This window comes from Physeter macrocephalus, chromosome 7, assembly GCF_002837175.3.
Source record: "Physeter macrocephalus isolate SW-GA chromosome 7, ASM283717v5, whole genome shotgun sequence".
Classification (NCBI taxonomy): Eukaryota; Metazoa; Chordata; class Mammalia; order Artiodactyla; family Physeteridae; genus Physeter; species Physeter macrocephalus.
In genome coordinates, this window is record NC_041220.1 from 83091013 (window position 1) to 83100606 (window position 9594).

At 36.2% G+C, this 9594-nt stretch overlaps 1 pseudogene; it reads right to left on the reverse strand.

Annotated features, from left to right (window-relative positions):
• Window positions 1-2553: 2553 nt before the first annotated feature.
• Window positions 2554-3883, reverse strand: LOC102988866 (short/branched chain specific acyl-CoA dehydrogenase, mitochondrial-like; annotated as a pseudogene).
• Window positions 3884-9594: the final 5711 nt, after the last annotated feature.

Below are 9594 nucleotides of genomic sequence, written 5' to 3' on the forward strand. Positions count from 1 at the left end.
ACACACAATAATCTTTACATTTGACATACCAGCTACATCCTAGCAGAGCCAGTGTGTTTGGCAGGTGATTAAAATATGTAAGTAATGACACTGATCAATCTTAACACTTCTGAAGTGTTCATTCTTTATCAGTTAAACTTAAAATAAATCAATAAGAGTATTGAGACATAACAAGGAGGAAATCCAAAATTTGTTGAACAGAGACAATAGTAAACAGTAGGAAGAGCACTGAATTGGGAGCTAGTACATTTGGCTCCTTGTCTTATCTTTGGCCCTGGATGGATGACCTTGGGCAAGTATTCTGGGCTATATGAATCATTCACTCTTAAAATGAGAGAGTTGGCTGGATGGTTCTCTAAACTCTTTATAGATTTAGCTTTCCATAATTCTAAAATCTTTGACACCGATTCATTTTTGTGTTGTAAAGTGAAATGTCTAACAATACTAACTTGGCAGTTGGGTTGAGTCCGGCTCTACCACACAAATACAACTTGTTGCTTGTGTTCAAGTCTCTTCCTTCTGAGCCCCAGGACAGCCCTATCCTCAAATTAGCAAACAGTAATGACAAGCTTCAGGAGGTAAACAAGCTTGTCCTCCACTAGACACAAACTCAAGACCCCCAAAGTTATGGTTATTAAGAAAAGCTATAATGGAAGAACTATGGGGGAAGCCCACAACATCTTCTTCGGTAAATGGTACAATAACACAATTCACTAATAGAAGAAGGCAGGTACAGATATTAACTACAATACATAATTTTCAACTGTTATTTGTGAACCTGCACAAAAAATATACATACAATTAGAACTGTATCAATATGAACTATAAATTCAAGGTCTAGATGTACATGGGAGCCTCTCTCATGCTGCTAATCTGAAGGAGGCTTATTGTAGTTTCGTGTGTTTGTAACTCTACAGAAGGAAGCTGGGATTCTTTTTACTAACGTTGGCTTCTATTCCATTAACTGAAAAGTCCACCTCTCTCACATAATCACAGAAATTAAAGATGTCCAAGCCCCCCTTTAGGGCATTTCCTCCATCCCCTACTTTTCTTATCAGATTACTGTCTTTTTGTTCTAAAACACTGAATGACTGGCTTCCATCAGCTCCCTATCTGAAAATCAAGTAGACTTTATCTCTTTTCATCTAAGGAATAAATTTGTCCATATATCTTCCTAATATTTTAATGTAATTCCTATCTCAATTGTATTTACACAATTCTGAATATTTAACTATGGTATCCATTATAGAAATTAATCCAATTCGATGAACATGAATGTGCAAAGCAAAATTACTTTGAAAAGGTCAAGTTTTCTTAATAAATATTATTATTTCATTAAAGTACTAAAGTGCTTCCCTTTTGACAGCAGTGATTACTTTAAGCAACTGTATGAGCCTTGAAACATTTTCCAACATCTCTAACCCGTGCCCCCTTCCAGAAAATATAAAACATTCACCCTTCACTGTCCTCCTACCTCCTGAGGGGACTGAGGATTTGTACCCTACAAAGTCTCTAGTCTCTTCTGATTGAGAATCCCTGATACTGAAGAAATGGCATTGCCAGCTATATATTTGCTGAGCTTTGCCTTTCCATAATTTGACTGTAAAACAACAGATTTATTTTGCCTTCCCAGAAACGTCATTTTTTATATTACCAAATATGCTTTTCGAACTCTACAGCTCCCTTTTATCCCTCATTCCTTACAAGATTTTAATACACTCTTTCATGGGGAAAAGACATCCCCTCTTGAGAATCACTGAACCAAAATATAATTTCTGAATTACTATTCATGATAAAGCTCAATAACTAAGTTTGAGAAAACAGTATTCAATTTAAAGATGGAAAAATATGGTATCATTGATAAAATGAATATTATAATATTGAGTATATTCTAATTATTAAACCAAATTATTTAAACTTCATTCTTGAAAACTAATGTAGAGACTTGTTTTTAAAATGATCTACTGAAACCATAATGAAATGCACCTTTCATACTGGTAAATTATAGTAACAAATTATATTGCTTTCCTTTGTTGAAATGTTTTCTTCGATTATATAATCCACTCATTTGCAGATATTCAGAACTAAAACTTTTAGATTTTTCTAAATAAATTTTTATCAGTTTCACCTAGTTTAGCAACTTAGAATTGAATCTATTTCTTCTATAGAATTGCCAACTAGCACAAACATCTCTCTGACTAACGCACAATGACAAGAATATAAAACAGACATGTCTGCAAGAAATACTTATATTGTCTTTATTTTTCCAAATTCTAATAGAGTGAAATTCTGTATACCCTGAAGCTAGAATGATAATGCATAAAGAGTTTTAAAAATAGTTTTGGAGAAAATATGGATGCATTTCTTTCCAAATTTTAAAAATGATTTTCTGCGTCTAAGTTAAGCAGATTGGAAAGAGGAAACAGGAAAGGTCTACCTCCAGATCCAAGGTGAAGGGCCTAAATAAAATCATTCAACACAGCCCCCAACAAGGCACAGTAGTTTAAAATTTTACACCAGTGACACCAGGGAGGGGTCCCACTCCCATGGCTGTCAGTATTCCAAATCGATGTGCTTTGGGATGGTGTTCAGCTAGATGTTTGAAGTTCCTTCATACATTGTACCAATCTTCACATCTTGGAAATATTTTTCCACAGGGTAATTTTTGGTGTAGCCTACTCCTCCCATCCACTCAATACATTTGACAGTTATTAGGCCCGCAATCTCTGATGCATAGTACTTGGCCATAGATGGATTCTTTAATGAATGGCCTTCCAGCTTCTAAAAGCCTTGCAGCGTTGTATGTGAGTAATCTTGCAGCTTCTAGCTGGGTGGCCATGTGAGCCACTTGGTGTTGGCATCCCTGAAAATCAAATATTCTTTTGCCAAATTGTTCCCTTTCTTCAATATATGGAATAGTGTAGTCAAAACATCCTTGAGCCAGTCCCAGCATCTGTGCAGCAATTCCTATTCTACTTTCATTAAGACCCCCAATGGCTTACTTATAGCCATGTCCAATTTGTCCCAGGATATTGGCTTCTGGAACCTTGACATTTTCAAACATTAATGGGCAGGTAAAAGAAGCCCTGCTTCTCATTTTGTTCTCTGGTTTCCCTATATGAAGGCCCTCAGTATCACAGTCTACCAAGAAGCAGGTAATTCCTTTATACCCAAGAGTAAGGTCTACATTTGCCATCACCATGAAGAGCTTGGCATCCTTGGCGATGCTAATCCACATCTTTGACCCACTGATGACATAATTTCCCTTTTTATCAGCTTTGGTCTTCAAAGCAAATGAATCACTACCTGCTCCAGCCTCTGAAAGGTAGAAACTTCCTATTTGTTCCGTAGCTAGCTTAGGCAAATAGATAGTCTTCTGTTTTTCTGTTCCGTATTTTCCTAATTACTGTGTTCTGGATGTCGCATACCAGAGCCACAGATGCATCAACTGTGGCTAATTACTGTGTTCTGGATGTCACATACCAGAGCCACAGACGCATCAACTTTGGCTAATTCTAGAGGAAAAAAATGAAGCTCCTGTTCCTACATATTTTCTGTCAATTTCAATACCCATCAACCCTTGTTGAAATAATCCTCGTATTACTGATTTTTCCATTTTTGAATTTTCATCCATTTTTGAAACCAAAGGAGTAATTTGTTCCTGGACAAATTTTTTAACCGTGCTCTTTATCATCCTATCCTCATCTGTAAATGTTTGCAGAGGGGCATAGGGTAGGCCATTATTTGTTGCTTTGAGTCCAGCTCCTCAAAGCTGGGAAGATTTTAAGACGTCAGGAGGATTTTTCCAGGAAGACAGGCAAATTGGGAAGTTTCTTCTTAGCAGTGCGCTGCCACACAGCAGCCGAACCGTGGCTCCTTCCATCTGCGCCCCAGGACAGTCGCCCTATAATTCTTATTTTCGTTTTAAGCATATTTATGTTTTTAAGTTTCTGCAATTTCTTTAGCATAAGATATATTGTTAAAGATATATACTATTTTAAAATCTAAAAATCACATCTTCAATAGTGACAAAACATATTTTCCTATTATATCTCCTGTTAAGGTTTTGTGACTCAGAATTAAGTTGGGACCAGGGTAATATTACTACTTGATACACAAATTATTCCTTTGACTTACTGAATGCAAACCCACAGTCAACACATTTATCAGGAGAGGAATAGTTAAGAGCATTTGTTAGGTTTGTATATGTACACAGTAAATAGCAAAATATTAGGTTTATGGGACAGAACAAGATAAACGAAATGAAAATTAAATGTCTGATAGTGTATTTCTAGTCTGTTTCAGCTGCTCTAACAAAAATATCATAGACTGGGTAACTTGTAAACAAAATAAATTTATTTTTTATACTTCTGGAGACTGGCAAGTCCAAGATCAAGGTACCAGCAGATATGCCTGGTGAGAGCCAGCTTCTTGGTTCATACACAGTCTTTTCATTGTGTCCTCACATGGTAACAGGGGAGTGGGAACTCTCTGGAATCTCTTTTGTAAGAGTCTCTTCAGAGTGTCTTTTGATTTCATTCAATGTGATGGTATTTTGACATGGGACCTCATGACCTAATCAAAGGTCCCATCTCTAAATACCATCACATTGGGTATCAGGTTTCAACAATGAATTTGGGCAGTGGGGAGGGTGCATAAATATTCAGTCTTTAGCATAGTGACTAAAGAATAACATAATATCTCTTCCATGCCATTCCACAGAAAAGGAATGTGGAGGAAAAGAAATAGTGGAAAGTTTGTAAGTCTGGGTTCTAGTCTTTGGTCTGCGCATGCTGCTTTCCTTTTGTTGTAGACAAGCTGTGTAGCCTCTATTAACCACAAAGTCCTCATCTAGGAAATATACTTGTTAGCCCCTATGAAAATCCTTAAGGTCTCTTGAAGCCTTAAGATTTTTTTTGTTAAATTAACAATAGATCAAAGTAACATGAACCATGAATAGTTAAAATAACATGAAAAGTTATGATGTTGATGTATATAAAGATCTGTGGATTGTTCTAATCATAAATAAATTGTAAATTTTGCATTTTAATTATCCTTCCTAGACCTCCATCTAAAAATATATCTATACTGTTATTTATTTTGTAGTGTTGGGAGAAATGAACAAAGCTTGAGTGCTACACATGGTGATAAATTTAACACATGTTAAAAAACCATGTTCTGATTTGGCAATCATTCTTTTGTGTATATAATGAACCCGTAGTATTTTTCTTTCAAATTTTACTTCTGAGCTATAGTTATCTACAAATACATGTGCATACATGCCTAACCTTTGGGTTTCCAAGAGTGATTGTAAAGAATTTTAAAAATAAATCACTTTACAATCTCTCATGCAGTATGTGCTAGAGCAACTTATTATGGTGAGAGAAAGGATGTATCACATTGAGGTTTCATTAATTCCATACTGTGCTAAAGCACTGATACAAAAGAAGGACATGAATTAACAAACAGCACATTTTACTATTGAAGTATGTTAGATAATACAGTCAGATATTATAACCTAATTTCCAACTTAGAAAAGTTTTAATGAAAACTGTGGATAGTTGCTCAGATAAGCCAGAGGAGGAATGAAGAGCACAATTGTCCACCATTAATCCATTTCATTAAATTCAAGAATTTGAGCATATTAAGATAAATCAGAATAAAGATAAATGCTGAAAGCCATATACCTTTCAATCAAAAACAGGATTAGGAGCTGACATTGAACTGAGAGACAGCCTAACTTAAACATGCTAGCCTCTGAACTTTTGGAGCCCCCCTGAGAGTGAAGTTTTATTCATATGAAGCATTTGTTCTGAATAATAGCCATGTTCCTTTGGCACTTATACCTAAAGAGTTTAACTTAGTCAATCATCACTTGTTTCCATTGTCTTCTTACAGATAATTGTGTCTTGGGGCTGCAAATAATATCATTATTAACTCTTTGAGATAGCCACTGTGTCTTCTGAATAGTGGCAAGATCTGTAAAGCAGTTGAGTGGATTTTTACATCACTGGAAACTCATCAGTCAAGAGATGGTAGTCCTGTTAAGCAGGTGACAGACATTAAAGAGATTCATTACATCTGAAAATGCCAACTCCTTGTAATAGCTTACTGAATATCCCTGCCACTACAAAGGCCAGTGTGTAAGATGTGACTAATACTGTTGTCAGAAAGCTCATATACTTCAATGCCAGTTTTCATTGCACCTTTTGTTTGGCACATATTGGGTGAAAGTTGTATTATTTTTCATCCACTTGAAGAGGTAGATAATAGCTAGAGTTTGTTTATGATCACAGTGCTTCATTAAATGCATTCTGCATTAAATGAATCAAACTTATTGGCTTTATTTCTGGAACTTTCTGTTGAAGTGTTTAAGGTTACACTATGAGTGATCAAAAAATACTTCTTGAGTAAGATGCTATGTTGACACCTTTGACAGACCTAAGAATGACTTCTAATGAGTCTGCATCTAGGTAAGTGTCAATGCTTCAGATATGAAGGTTCCAATACCCCGTTTGGATTAGAAGGGGAAAAATGGTATTTTGCCTATAGATAGCATTTCCTAAAGATCCTTTCATAGGCAATTGTATTAACGCAAGAACAGTTCTCTATATAAATGTCTGTGGTATTTGCACAATTCCTGGAATATTATGGTTGTATATATACATATATATGTGTGTGTGTGTGTGTTTGTGTGCATGTGTGTATAAAATAATGACCAAAAATAGCACCAAATAAAAGTTATGGGCTCCATTCTTCCTCTAAATTCTGGGGAATATAGGTTCAAAAATACTAAATCAATATACCCTATTTAATTTCCTCAGCTTCAAAGTCTCCAATTCACATTAACCAGAGTGTGATTATTGATGCTATATGATCCTGACAAAACTTACAGTGCCTGGAAGTGTTGCCCTGGTAGGGAATAGAAAATGATCTTATAATGTTTCTCTGAAGTTGGTTTATATATTTGATTCATATTTAAGTATGCTTATTCTTGAGAGAAAGTATAACATTCTCTGAAGAAAATTTTTTCTAACATTCATACCTGAAATGTCTTTCCTATACTCTACGCTGGCCGTTTTCCTATCTGAATGTAACTTTAAAACTTTTAAAAATATGAATGGATCACTCTACCTTAAAGTCCAGTACACTGGCTTCCTATGAATAAATTGTTCCTATTCACTTTAAGAAAGTCATCTGACCCAGAAATCTGACAGATTAAAGTATGCCAGAATATGGCGATTTTTTTTTCGTTAGAAGAGGTAAATCATATATCCTAGGAATAAAGTGTCTGCTACATTAATGCAGTTGACTTCTGGTCATAGTCTGTCCTTACATAGTGACTACTATATCATTTATATCGAACAAAGCAACATTTTAAAGGAGGCAAGAGAGGTGAGTGGCATTTGTCACACAGCTGTGCAGAGATATCTCAGGTAATTTCTTGAGCCTCTGATGTATTGTGCTTTCAGTCTTAATTTTCTCCTGTCACTTCTTCATCAACCAAAGAAAAGGAAAAATTATTTTCTTAAGATCTCAAGGGAATGTGAAAATAAGATAAGATCAAATAACCTATATTTAGCAAAGAAAGTTTAAAAAAAAGGAAAAATGAGGTGGCTTAAATTTTAGAAGATAGGCCTGACATATTACGTCCCCTTTAAACGTTTCCTCATCAGGTTACATGTTCTGCTAATTTTTAAAGAAATCTGAGCTAGAGATTTTATATTACTTAGATTAAAATAAACTATTTTATGTGAAGTAAAATGTACATAATATGGAGCTTTAAGTAATATTTTATTATGTCACTGTATCCCTGCCAGTGAGAGGCAGTGTTATTTAATTCTGAAAGGATGGTATGGTAAACTGTGTACATATTATTAGCTCTTTCTAATGCACACAATATGAAGAAAGAACTGAGATTTAAAGCATGAGACTTTAGTTCTAGACCAATCTGCTACTACCCAGTTATGAAATATTAGTGAGTGAACATGTGTCTCTGGACATTGATAAATCTTCTTTTTTTTTGTTGTTTTTTTTTTTTGTGTGGTATGCGGGCCTCCCTCTGCTGTGGCCTCTCCCGTTGCGGAGCACAGGCTCCGGACGCGCAGGCCCAGCGGCCATGGCTCACGGGCCCATCTGCTCCGCGGCATGTGGGATCCTCCCAGACCGGGGTGCGAACCCGGTTCCCCTGCATCGGCAGGCGGACGCGCAACCACTGCGCCACCAGGGAAGCCCGATAAATCTTCTTTTAACTGAATACATGCAATGAACAATATCTGAAGTTCTATAATCAGTAATGTCTTTAATTTTAATCTCTTAAGAATAAGACCAAAATATAGGCTAATATCACATTTGGGAATGATTTTTCATTATATGTATATATGTATATATGTTTTATATGTATATGTATATATGTTTTTCCTATTTCTAATCCCATGTCCCCGCTAATATAAACATATATTTTGGGGAAGAAATTTAGAAAGGCATACGTGCACAGATTTTATTGGTTAGTGAGGTACCTGAACCTGCCAAAGTAAGCATTTTATTAAAATATTTGGTTGAAATCAAGTAAACACAGGTTTCTTCCTTCAACCTAATAGACTGTCATCATATGTTTTCATATTGAAATGATGCTAGCATGCCTCCAAATTACTTTAAATGAGGAACATAAAAGGTACAATAAATGGCAAAGTAAATGGTAGAATAAAGCACTGATCTAGATTCCCTCTCCGGTAAGCTCTAGGGATAATAAGTTCAATTTTTTTAAGGCAAGGTGTTCAGTGATAAAAGATTGGGCCAGCTATCATTTATAGTCTCTCCACTCCAAACCCAACCTTCTTTTTTCCCAGTTTTGTGGACCCTGTATGTATTTCTATTTCTCTAGCTGGTACATTGTTGGGTTTTTGTTTCAATAATGAGTGCTGGAGCGACATAGTGAGGTGATAGTGACAAGAAGCCACTTCCCTCAGGTTGGGTGCTGCCTCCATATTTTATCCAGTGCAGGAGGTGAGGCCTGGTGGCTCTCACTTCATGAGACTTTATAGACAGTTTCTAGCCTCACTGTCTTTCACAGGAGCTGTGCCACTTTTAAGCCATGCTCTTCCTACCTGGCTGGCTGCTTTTACAGATGAACTTCATCCATCATCAAGCAACTGACTATCCTTTATGAGGTTGCTTCTAAAGAAGGTACAGCTGAGACCTCAGGCAACTGTCTCACCAACACGTAACTTACTTCTACAGACCAGCTCACATCTGCCCACTTCCTCTGGCAATGGCAGACTGTTTCTGTAGATCAGCAATGGCCTGCATCCTCTAGAAAGCTTTGTTGCCACTGGAAGACTGCTTGTCTCTCTCTAGCCATGCCTTCTGCAAAGAGTTTGAAATCTCAGCCTTGGGTGGAGGAACCTCTCCTAAGTCCTCAGTTTCTTTCACTGTCCAGTATCCTTCAACTTAGTAATAGTATAAAGTGTTTATTTGCACTTGCAAATTCTGGACTCCATAGGGTTCCTTATATCTCTTGTAGTAGTTAAAGGCTGTGTATAAGTCAATGATTCTTAATAATAAAGATACCTTGTTTAAATTACTAGTGTATTA